The sequence below is a fragment of the Hibiscus syriacus genome, unplaced genomic scaffold, assembly GCF_006381635.1.
Source record: "Hibiscus syriacus cultivar Baekdansim isolate YM2019G1 unplaced genomic scaffold, ASM638163v2 tig00110017_pilon, whole genome shotgun sequence".
NCBI lineage: Eukaryota > Viridiplantae > Streptophyta > Magnoliopsida > Malvales > Malvaceae > Hibiscus > Hibiscus syriacus.
The window spans coordinates 1158378-1171043 of NW_024062565.1; the positions used below are offsets into that span (position 1 = coordinate 1158378).

At 32.1% G+C, this 12666-nt stretch overlaps 1 long non-coding RNA gene and 1 pseudogene across 1 annotated transcript in view; one reads left to right on the forward strand and one right to left on the reverse strand.

Annotated features, from left to right (window-relative positions):
* LOC120212911 overlaps positions 1–12666 on the forward strand; it is a 24622-nt gene that overhangs the window by 6220 nt on the left and 5736 nt on the right. The window contains exon 2 of the long non-coding RNA XR_005524748.1: positions 141–152. This is a non-coding gene — a long non-coding RNA (uncharacterized LOC120212911). The remainder of the gene's footprint in view (positions 1–140; positions 153–12666) is intronic.
* Positions 1831–7056, reverse strand: LOC120212907 (annotated as a pseudogene).

A 12666-nucleotide genomic window follows, 5' to 3' on the forward strand; every position in this document is an offset into this window, starting at 1 on the left:
TTTTTTCTTTCATTACCAGGTTTAGTGAATCCAAATTGAACTTGAAAAAATGAAAAAAAAAACTGAGGATGAGCGAATCCAAATTGAACTTGAAAAAATAAAAAAAAATGAGGATGAGCTACTTGATCGGGTAATGAAAGAAAAAAAAAAAAGTAATCTTTGGTTGGAAAGAAAGAAAAATGAAATGAAAGGATAAAGGAGGAGAGTGGAGATTTGGAAATCATAGGGAATATTTTTTTAATTTAATTATAATTTTGATTTTTTTTGTTTCAATATAATTTTAAAATTTTAATTTAATTATATTATTTTAATCATATATTAATAAAATAAGAATAATAAATGTCACATCATATATAAATATTAACAAAATAAATCATAATTATTAAAACATGAGTAATTTAAAAGTTGACTGATTAAATTGGAAAAAAAATTAGTTTAGTAACCAGAATAGAAGATAAAAAATAGGAGGGCCAAATTGAGTTATTTTCTTGAGTTGGAGGGCCAGATTGAGAGAGAAAAATATGATTTTGGCCTGTTTAACGTGCCACATCAGCACAAAGTAATGTAGGCGTTGGTCAACGACGGAAAACATTAGTCAAATGATCACATTGAGTTTTTTTTTTTTATTTGGAAGGTCACATTGGATGAAAAAAAAGTAGAGGGCAACATTGATTTTTTTTTGAAAAAGTACGAGGGCCTTTGGTACCTTTCTTCCTAAATTTATTTATTTATTGATAAATTTTCATGCTTTTACGTTGTGAAAATATATCGAAAATCTAAACCCCAGTCACAATAAATCAACCATCAAATCTATGTTTTTAAACCAAATTCGAGCACCCAATTCGTCTTGCTTCCGGTGTGTTCTATAGTACTTGTCATAGTGTTGTGTTTTAGGTATGTTAACTACTTGATTTAATATATCGATTAATCCATATCAAAACGTTATGTATGATTTTTAAAAAATTAAAAATTTAGATATTAAAACAGATTAAAACTGATAAGTCAAATACTAAACGTATAATTTATCTTTTTTATGTTTCAGAATACGATTAACCAACATATCAATTAATCTACTAATATCTTTTAAAGAACGATAATTGATTTTATTGTATATATTTCAAAAGTTTTTAGTATTGACGTATGCGTAGTGCCACGTCAGCAGAAAGTGCATACACATACTAACGTGGTATATTTTCATGTTAGTAAAATGCCACATCAGCATATTATTTAAATTAATTTTTATTAAATTATTTATAATTAATTAGATTATGACACATTGAATTCTATAGAAAATCGTATTTGATGAAAACAAGTATTTACGGCTTAAAGTCAAGTCGAGATACTAAAAAAACTACAAAATTTGATTAAATCTATCCTAATCGATTAATTAATATGTTGGTCAATCGTATTTTGAAACATAAAAAATGATAAATTACACGTTTAGTATCTAACCTATCAATTTTGATCTTTTTTAATATCTAAAAGTTAATTTTCTTTTTCAAAATCATACTTAATATTTAATTTTAGTTCCCTGTCATTAAAAAATTTAGTTTTTGTTTTATTTTAATATCCGTTCAACATTTAACGTTAAGTTTTGAATTTTTTTTTGAAAGTTAACTACTAAAACAAACCAAAACTGGCAATCTAAGTACTAAAAGGGCTACGTTTTTAATGATGAGGTACTAAAATGAAATAAAAATTAAACTTTAAAAATGGTTTTGAAAAAAAATTAAAAGTTGAGGTACTAAAATAGACAAAAACTAATAAATTAGATACTAAATGAGTAGTTTAGCCTGAAAATTACATTGAAGCCATGGGAAACAGAAGTCTCGAGGAAGATGGCGTATTTAAGCGCATAGAAAGCAGTTTCAACATTAAGATGACAAACTATAGATCATTATTAGTAGTAGAAATCCCAGATGTATATGTACAATATATAGAATCAAAATGTTTTATGCCTTTTCTCAGACAGTGTATGCTTGTTGAATCGTGTCGATGTCGAGACCCTTCAGTCGAACGACGGATTCGACGTGCCCTTTTAGCGTTGTCAGCTCTCTCAACCTGCAAGTAGAAGATGGAAATGGTTGGCATTGATCAGACATTGCCCTCAGTTACACATACAAAAACTAACTGAACTGAATTCGAGTTCTGAGCTCCGGGTTTATCGACGGTTTCGATTCGAGAGTATAGTTGAACTTAATGGATGCATACCTTGCGATTTCGGCTCGTCTCTTTGCCTCTTCAGCCATCTGATTAAGTTCATTGTAACTGGTTCGGTCATTGAACATCTTGGTGTCTGCTGGCTGCAGTCCATGGAGTGTCCTCTGAGCATGTGCCCATTTTAGTTCACGTTCTTCTTTACCGAAGTCTTTCTTCCTCGTGAAAGCGATCTGCGAAACGACGACAGAAATGAAAGATCGAACAAGTTTCTTAGACAACAACAATGTAGGTTACTGCATCGGTTGAAAAGTATTCGTACTCTTTGTTCGATAACGAGGTCCCAAGCCTTTCCACTGAGGGCGTATCGGATGAAGAACTTGATGAAGTCGAGTGGGAAGTAAAAGACAAGGTTGTAAAGCCATATCACGCCTGCCCAACCCCATCCGATTCCTTCTATCGCAGCAAAGCTCCAGTTTGCATAAACGGCTATTAGTGTAGCAACCTGATCATCAAACAAAAACCAACGAATCGATAGAATTTTCTTCGTTATTATTGGTTTAACCTAATCGATTCATACACGGCATCTAGCGAGGCTATCTCCGGTTCCTTGCATTGCAAGCAAAATAAACGTGAAGCTTACTAACCAGCTGAGCAACAATAAAAGCCGTAACGAGTAACAGGCCGGGACGCTCAACGAAAGACCAGCTCCTTGATCTTGTTACAAATATGAGAGCCTGACTGATAATGCTCACTTGGAGGTATACCGCTGAAGCAAGCATTCTTATGTCCATGCGGTCGGTTTTCTGAAGGCTCGTAACCCCAAACGTACGCTGCGACAGAAAACACACGATATCTTACCGTAAGCAAAAGCGAATAAGGGCAAACCAAGATTATGAATGATAAAGAAAGAAAAACACGTATCATCGAAATGTAATAATGCGAAAATTATTCTCTTACAGGGAAGAAGTCTGTCTTGTATGCTGCCCAAAAGAAAATGACAGTCATCATGGCTAAGTAACCACCGAGAATGATTCCGGTTGTAAAGATCTCTGCTAACTTCCAACTGTCCGGCAGAGGAGATGGTTTCACCCGATCCTTCGATATTGTCATAATGGTTCCTGCAGATCAATGATTTCGTTGGAAACTCTTCGACTCATATCGGACACATATTCAGGTACAGGTAGGTCCGTACCGGACACATATCCGAGTTTCATTCAAGCATACTAAAAGGACTCAGAGAATTGAAGTTTGAGCATATGAAGAGAAGCAAATACTAACCATCATTAAGGATAGCAATAATTAGGACCATGAATGGAGGGAAATCAAACTGCCATATCAATGCCAGTAACATGAAACCGAGCTGTTGAGGAAGAACATGGAATATCCAAGTCAGAATCAGGCTATTTTAAGCGGAATCTATCGACGTGTTCATATAGCGGCGACATTTCAGAGATAATGCCAAACTTACCACAATACGGATTGTAATGGAGACTGCATATATCTGTGAAAACGAAAGAAATCATATGGCTCAATCAGACAACAATGTCAGTCAAGTTTCGAATGAATAGCATATGTAACGGTCTAGACTCACTGTGTAATTTTTCATCCTCTGGAATATAGCTCGACTGGTTAGAACGGCACTGATAATGACACTAAGGCCAGGTTCGGTCAAGACGATGTCTGAAGCACTACGGGCTGCATCGGTTGCATCGGCCACAGCTATGCCGATGTCAGCCTTCTTAAGAGCAGGAGCATCATTGACCCCATCACCGGTCATTCCACATATATGTTTTCTGGCTTGCAAGCGCTTCACAATCTCGTACTTGTGCTCTGCATCAACAATTGTATGAAAGCCACATAAGAAAGCGTATTCTAAAACCGAAGTCGAGCACTGTGTTATCAACAAACTGCCTCCAAACATCGCGTAATGAGATGGAAAAGGAAAAGGTTAAGATACCAGGGAAAACACCAGCAAAACCGTCTGCTTTCTCAATCAAATCATCAACTGGCAAAGCAGCAATCGATTCTTCTTTGTTTTGTCCTAACAAAGATGATGATGGATACATGTTGGTTCCCATTCCGAGACGGCGTCCGGTTTCCTTTCCTATCGCCAGCTGATCACCTAAAGGTTATTGGATCAAGAAGACAAAGCATAAGAAACTACTCTACGATTTCTCATGACAGAAAAAATTCTCAGCCTGATACAAATAAATCCATTCACTAAGTACATCGAAATAGTTTGACACTATCAAAATAAGGACATGCACCTGTGATCATCTTCACATTCACTCCGAGATTCAATGCCCTTCGTATCGTGTCGGCACTGTCATGTCTAGGTGGGTCAAACAAAGGCATCAAGCCAATAAATTGCCAAGGACCTCCCGAGCTCTCCTTTCGTCCATCAGGAACTTCCTGCAGGTTGATCGTTGAATTTAGCCAATAACGTTATCGATTTCATAAAACAAAAGAAGGTATCAAGTCCGTGAAATTTCAGACTACATTATATATTTACCTGATATGCTACTGCAAGTGATCGCAATCCACGCTCGGCAAACTTATCGATTACTGCATGAACTCGACGTTCCAACTCTGATTTATTGTGTGCAAGATTCAAAATCTGATAATCACATCACATAAATGAATTACTCCGAACGGTATTACACTACGGTTGAAATATATTGAGTACTACAATATGTGAACCTACCTGTTCAGGTGCACCTTTGCTAACCCGGTGCATTCGACCTTGATTATCAATGTATGTAAGTGCCGTTCGCTTATCAGTTGGATTGAATGGAAGGAAGTGAACTTCTTGATACCGGCTCGTGCCTATGGAGTTTTCAGAGGCAATAGCAAAGGAAAAAAATTAATAGGAAAAATATTATATCAAAATTGTTGGGTTGAATCATGTTTGATATATTAACATTGAGGGGCATACCTCCTTTGGATCAGCCAACATCCCCACTATAGCAGCATCTATGGCATCCTGGTTTTCCAGTCGAGATGCACGAGCTGCCATCAGAACAACGGCATCAGGATCCACTCCTTTCGCAAAGATCTATTCCATAATATCCGTATAAACTTCGGGATTGGCAATAAAATCCGAAACAAAATAGAAGCAACTACTAATCTACCTCGATAAGATTTTTGTCAACTGATAACTTGTTCAATGTCAATGTTCCGGTTTTATCACTGCAAAGGACATCCATGCCTGCCATTTCTTCTATTGCTGTCATTCTTTTTGTGATAGCTCCCTGCAGTGACATTTATATTCGTGGCGATTGAGCAAAGGTCATCGAAAGAAACAAATTCGCAAGACGAATCGGTGCAAACCTGAAGAGATAAACGATGAGACCCAATTGCCATTGTAACAGAAAGAACTGTGGGCATGGCAATAGGAATTCCTCCAATGAGTAGTACCAGCAAATTGTCGATTCCAGGACGATATTCACGGTGTTGAATTGGATACATGACGATGATTTCAATTATCATTCCGATCGCAATGGAACATATACAGAAATTACCAATGGCAGTCAACACCTGTTTAGCAAAATCCGGAACCAAAGCATTTCATGCATAAAACAAATGGAGAACATGGGAAATAATCGAAAATAAGCTGATCTTAGGACCTGTTGAAAGTGACCTTGTTGATTTGTGGAATCAACAAGGTGAGCAGCTTTGCCAAAGAAGGTATGAACACCGATGGCGAACACGACAGCTTCAATCTCTCCTTGTTTGCATGTAGAACCCGAGTAAATACTGTCACCGGGGCCTTTTGTTACCGGAAGAGACTCACCGGTTAAAGCTGACTGCAACACAGAAAAAGAGAACCAAATTTCAAGAAAACAAAATTCAACATGAAAAAGTAAACTAATCAATTAAGGTCTCAAAAGAACCTGATCGATTTTCAGCGGATCACCATCGAGGAGTCGAGCATCTGCCGGAATAATGTCGCCGAGTTTAACGCTGATGATATCACCGGGAACAAGAACAGACGCATCTTCTTCAATCCACTTCCCATCTCGAAACACCTGAAACGATTCATTTATTACTCGATTTTCATTTCTTATGAAAGATCTATCAAAATGCTAGCTTTTTCTCCCATATCACCTTAGCTTTCGGAGCAAGACGAGCCATTAAAGCAGCAGCTGCATTGCCAGCATTGTTCTCTTCTATGAAACTAATTGTTGAATTGATAATAAGAAGAGTAATAATCCCAACAAAATCTTGCCAGTCTGGTGGTTTCCCCTGCAGAATCAAAACACCATAGAAACATCATTCAAGCAAGTCCTTGAACATTAAGTAATCGAATACATACATACATACATACACACATACATAGATAGATAATTATGTATGTATCTATATACTCACTCCTCCATTGGCAAGAGCAATGGCCATGATAGCAGCAGCTTCCATAACCCATGAGAGAGGGTTCCACATAAACCCCAAGAACTTCAAAACTTTACTCTCCTGCAAAAACCCAGAAAAGAAAAATGAAAACCCAGATAATTAGTCCTTTTTTCTCACATAAAAATAAAAAATTTAAAAGAACCGCAAGTAAGGGGCTCATCTTTGGAAACACATCAATACCTGTTTTTCCTCAAGCTTATTGTAGCCAAAGATAGCAAGCCTTTGCTCAGCAGCTTCTGTGGTTAAACCATTTTTGTTACACCTCAAAGTCTCAAAAACCTCTTCAAGTGGCACATTTTCCTACACCCAAAAGGCTCAAATTCATTAAAAAAACAAAATTGCCAGAAAAAAAAAACAAATTCATAATACCAAATCAACAGCTTCCTTTGCAACAGCATCCAAAGTTTCATTCTTGTTCTCCATAGCTATATAAAGTTGGTATTTTTAAGAACAAAAAAAGGAAGAAATGAAAACACAGAGAATCAGAAATTCAAAGGATAGGAAACGGAGCTCATCATTTCCTCTGCAAATTCTCTGTTTTATGTATGCTTCTTTCTCAAAGTGCGGATTTTTATGTGCTTGGCGGGTACCCTCTGTTGCTATCATATCTTCATTATTTTTGTCTTTTCATTTTTATTTTGTTCTTTGCTAGATGATAAATTCCATTAAAAAAACATATATATTTAGAATTACTTTACTCTATTATAATCTTTTAAAAAATAAATTAAATCTAATCTATTGAAGTAGTCACCGTGGTAAAAAAAAGTATATTTTTTTAAAAAAATAGAGTTAAATATTTATATTTGAAGAATGTGTATACAACAACAACAACATTCTACTCTCATATAATGGGATAAAGGGAAGGTAGGTTAGTAGGCTGCCCCCAATTTCGGTTGAGTGCAGTTTCCGTGGAAGACCTTCAGCTAAAGATAAAATGCAATGCATGTATAAATAAATAAATAAATACATAGTTGAACAGTCTTCATATGTAGTCTTAATATGCGAGTCTGTAATGGGAAGTAATCCCTGTAAATAAATCCCCTGCGTAAAAATATCTGCATATAGATAGAAACGTAAGACCCGACTAAATTTAAAAAGAGGAAACCTGAAGAGAATGATACACAAAAGTCTACGATAGCAAGCTAGGAGAAAGAAAAAAAGTAAAATGGGTTAAAACATAAACTATAGCAACACTACTTCGCTACCCTAGTTATAAGCATTCATAAATTTCAATGACAGAAACGTATAAAAAGTAGTAATCATAGAAATTAATACAAAGGCATTAAAAAGAAGACATAGATGTGTATGATGCCGGATATTAATCTTATAATTACTATATAATATTAAAAAATAAAAAAAAATTAAATTTTAATTAAATTTAATAAATTCCTAATGAAATACTAAAATAAAGATAAGTTATTTATTAAAAATTAATTATTTTACAGTTAAATTTATATTTAATGTAATATTAATTTATTATTTAAAAAAACAAATGATTTTTTAGAAAGTGACACTTGGAAGAGATGAATTCTTTGTCTTAAGTTAGGCACTCAGTCTTTTACCATTTTCTCCCTTGTCTTTTTTCGTTTTGATTTTCATATCAAGATTTAATAAAAATGTTATTTTTATAAATAAAAAAACATTAGAAGATAAATATTTTTAAGTAAAACTTTAATAACTAATTTTTCATTATTATTTATTTATTCTTCAATAAAAAAAATAAAATTCAAATATAAATTTTGCATTAACATTTCGAGGGATAGGAACGTCTAACTAAAAGGTGTTTAATTTTTTATTTAAATTTTACTTTGAACTGACATGACTAAAATTCCTTTTGTTTAGGCATAGAAAATATGTTTTAAATTTATTTAAATGAACACGAATTGATTAATCTTCGTGATAAATAAATTATTATTATTATTATTTAAGGATTCGAACTTAAATATCATAAATATTAGATATATAAACTTTCAGTGTTAAAAATTACGAGAGTTATATTTAAATATATATTACTTTATATTGGCTTCATATTACTAAAAAATATATATTCTTTCAATGAAATTTATAGATTTTTCTTAATCTTTTATCTTATTTTAACTATTTCACATGCTCCAGAATTTAAAAACCCACTTTTAATTAAACAATTGGAGTTGATGGGTTGATAGTATATAATAAGTCATGTGATAAAATACTTGAATAAATAGCTATTAATATTTAAATAATTATATAATTTTATTCTATTTAATTAATGTAAATCATTATTAAATGAAAATTTATAATTTATTTTATAAAATATTTTATTTTAGCCAATATTTTTTTAAAGTTTTTTCAAATTAAAAATATATTGAAAATATTTTATATTTAAACGAAGTCTAAATTGCTATAAAGACTCAATTAATTTTTTACTAAAATTATTCTTCAAAATAATAACAAAATAAAGAAATAAGAAGGGGAAACATCTTTTTCAAAGCTTACTTAGGCCATTTGTCTCCTATCTCACACGACATCCCTTTGAAAAATATGATGGCAACTCAATCATACATGTACAATTTTTAAGATGTTTTAATCTAAGCTTTTTATTTCCGCTCATTCGACGATCATAAATTTAAGTAAAATTTAAAAAGTTATACATTATTAGGTAGATCTTGATCCATTAAAATATGTTATTAAAACCCTAATTTTTTTTAAACTGTCGATATTCGATCTATTAATCGACTAATTTGAATCTTGTACTATAGAGGAAAGGGCAACCTCCCAACTCAGTCTACCCTATTTACAATTATCATGATTAGAACTTCTAACTTTATTTAAGGGATCTAGTGTCTTATCCTACTAGACCAACTGGTTGTTGGTGTTAAAACCCTAAATTTAATTCAACTAATATGTATATTTACACTTATGGAAGCTAGGGGTGCTTATGAGTTTAGCAGCTCGAATTCGACTCAATCAAAATTTGGTAAAAGCTCCTTAACGAGATAAGTCAAGCAAAGTCCAACTCGACTCGATAAGTTCGCGAGTAACTCGTTAATTTATTATTATAATTTTTAGTAGTTATCTTAAAAAATCATTTCATTCAAAAAATTACTAATTTACTAATAGATAATAAAAATTTGATAAACGACTAAACTATTAATTTTCTAATAAATAATCAATAATAAAAATACTAAATTATTAATTATTAATTGTTATTTTACTACACCAAAAAACAAACCCTAATTATTATTTTAATATATTTGTGGATAGTTATTTTGTATTTTAAACTTTCAATTTGTTTCATACGCTCTTTTGATAATTTTTTGATTAAATTCATTAATTTATGTTTATATTAAGTTCTATATAGTATTAGTAGATTTTATCTATAGTTAAAAAAATAGGCTTAAGGGTCACCTTTGCCCCTGTAGTAGACTCAATTTATTACTTTCGCTCCTATCGTGTTTTCTCATTAATTTAGCCCTCGAAATTACTCAATTGCATCATTATATATCCTACACTTGGCTTAAAACCCTAAATTATGAACCCAAGTTATGGTTTATGGTTCAAAATTTATGGTTTAGAGGATATGAGGTTGCAAATTAGGGTTTAGGTTTGTAATTTAGGATTTTAAGCAAGAGTAAGGTATAGAATGATGTAACTGAGGGCTAAATTGATGCGAAAACACGATAGTGACGAAAGTGATAAATTTAGTCTATTACAGGGGCAAACGTATCCTTTTGCCTAAAAAATAAGATAAAAAATTCAATGAGTTTAACAAGTAATGGGACGATCAACGAGCACGAGTTGAGCACTGTCCAACTCGCTCGATAAGCACCTCTAAGAAGCAACCACTCCAATATCATATCAAGATTAATAATGTTGCACACAACTCCTTAAAATAGATTGTTATGTTCAAAATGATCCAAAAACTATTCAAAGTTTGGTGTATAAACCTACCAATGAATGAAATTAAGTGGCATATGAACATGAGAATAATATTTGATTAAAAAGGATTGTTTAGCTACCGAGTTGAACAAAAACAAGTATTTTCTACACAGACATTAAATGTTCAAATAGGCACTATTTCCCCCTTTTTAAGGTCGTAGGTTTTGTACCTATCCTTGTACAAGGGCATCAATTTCAAACGATAAGTTCTATTAAACATAAAATATTAATATTTAATTCTTCGACACATAATAAAATGGGTAAATTATAAATTTCATCATTAAAATATTCTCTCTCTCATGTTTTGCTCACTCAACTTTTGAAAGTTTTCAATTTTCTTGAACGTAATACATTGGATTTTTTTTATTATTGAACTTTATTGTCTCTCCTATTTTGGTCATTAAACTTTGCGACCTCGTGCTCAGCTTCAAAAATGGAGTCGAAAGTAACTAATCAAAAGAAAGAAAAATAATGACTAAATCGGGTTCATAAAAAATATGATTGTTATACGATCGGTATAAAAAGTATGATTGTTTTATTAGTCTGGGTGACGTGTATTTGTTCATAACTTTTTTAATTAATTGACAACTTATGTACGTCATGCACACGCAGTTGCTCAACCTCAGGACATTCATGAAGAATAGCATTTGCTTTCACTACCGAGACCACTTGATGCGTTCATAAAAAGTATAATTTAAATACGTTATGATCAAAGTAAAATATGTTGAAAGTTTGCTTTCAATTATTGTAACTTTTTATTTAGATTAACCGTTTCAATAAATTAGATATGAAACATTATTTTCTTTAAACTATATTCAAAATGTAAATCCTAGTACGAACCAAGTGACTTCCGTGATAAATAAATTATTGTTATTCCTTGAAGACTTAAGTTCGAGCATTATAAATATTTCGATATTGTCTTGTATTTACCCGAATTAATAAAAAAAATGTAAAGTAAGATTGATTGAGTCTTTCTTACTCATCTTTTCGAATTCAAAAACTTATGAGCTTAATTAATGAATTTAATACTACACCGCCGTTGTTATGGGGTGTTGTGAAACACACAGTTGAAGTTGAGTAAATTTTGGAACTTTGAAAATTCTTCTCAAATTTAGGGAAATAATTCAACTAACTTGAAAATTAAAAAGAAAAAAAGTCACAACAATAGTGGAAAATTTTCCTTTTCTTATTAACCCAAAGACTTTTTATTAGGATTAGGGGTCACATTTGTCCATGTAGCATACCTAATTTATCATTTTTACCCATATCATATTTTCGCATCAATTTAATCTTTAAAGTTGTTGAATTGCATCATTTTATATTTTATCTCTAACTTAAAACCCTAAATTATAAACCTTAAGTTAGGGTTTGAGGTTTAGGGTTTAGAGGTTATGGGGTTATGGTTTAGGGTTTAATTTTATAATTAGGGTTTTAAGTTAAAGGTAATGTATAGAATAATGCAATTGAGTAATTTCAAGGGCTAAATTGATGCGAAAATACGATAGGGACGAAAATGATAAATTAATTCTACTATAGAGGCAAAGGTGAGCCTTTTGCCTTTTTTTTATAACCACCAGTCGATCTATTGATCAATTAATCTGGATCGGGTATTGCAGAGGCAAAAACGATCATTCCAACCCAATTTGCTCCATTCGCAATCGTCAGGATTCGAACCACTGACCTTGCTTAAGAGATCTAGTGCCTCATATCACTAAATCAATCGGTTGTTAATAGAAAATCGTATAAGACTATTTGACTAATAACTAAGATATTAATAATAATTATATAAGAAGTGAAAATAATTTATAAGATTTTGAAACGTGTGAAACTTACATCATATTATTTTATTTCCTCTTTCAAACTACTAATCTAATAATCGGGACCCAAAAATTATAAATGTGTTCATAATATTACTAAAGTACTAAATTACTTGGTGTTGTTCCGTTTACGGGTTTGAGCACTATGAATGTTAAGGGTTTGAACGTTCAATGTTAAATGATCAAGAATTATCTTTAAACAAATATTATCTTATAATTGATAAAAAATTAGTAAAACTAGTATTTTTTTAATATTAAGGAAGGGAAAAGGATTGGTTATAATTAAATTTAGAATTTAATGTAAGTAATAATAATAATTTATTACACGATCAACTTACCTCAGTGGTTAAAAGAATCGTTA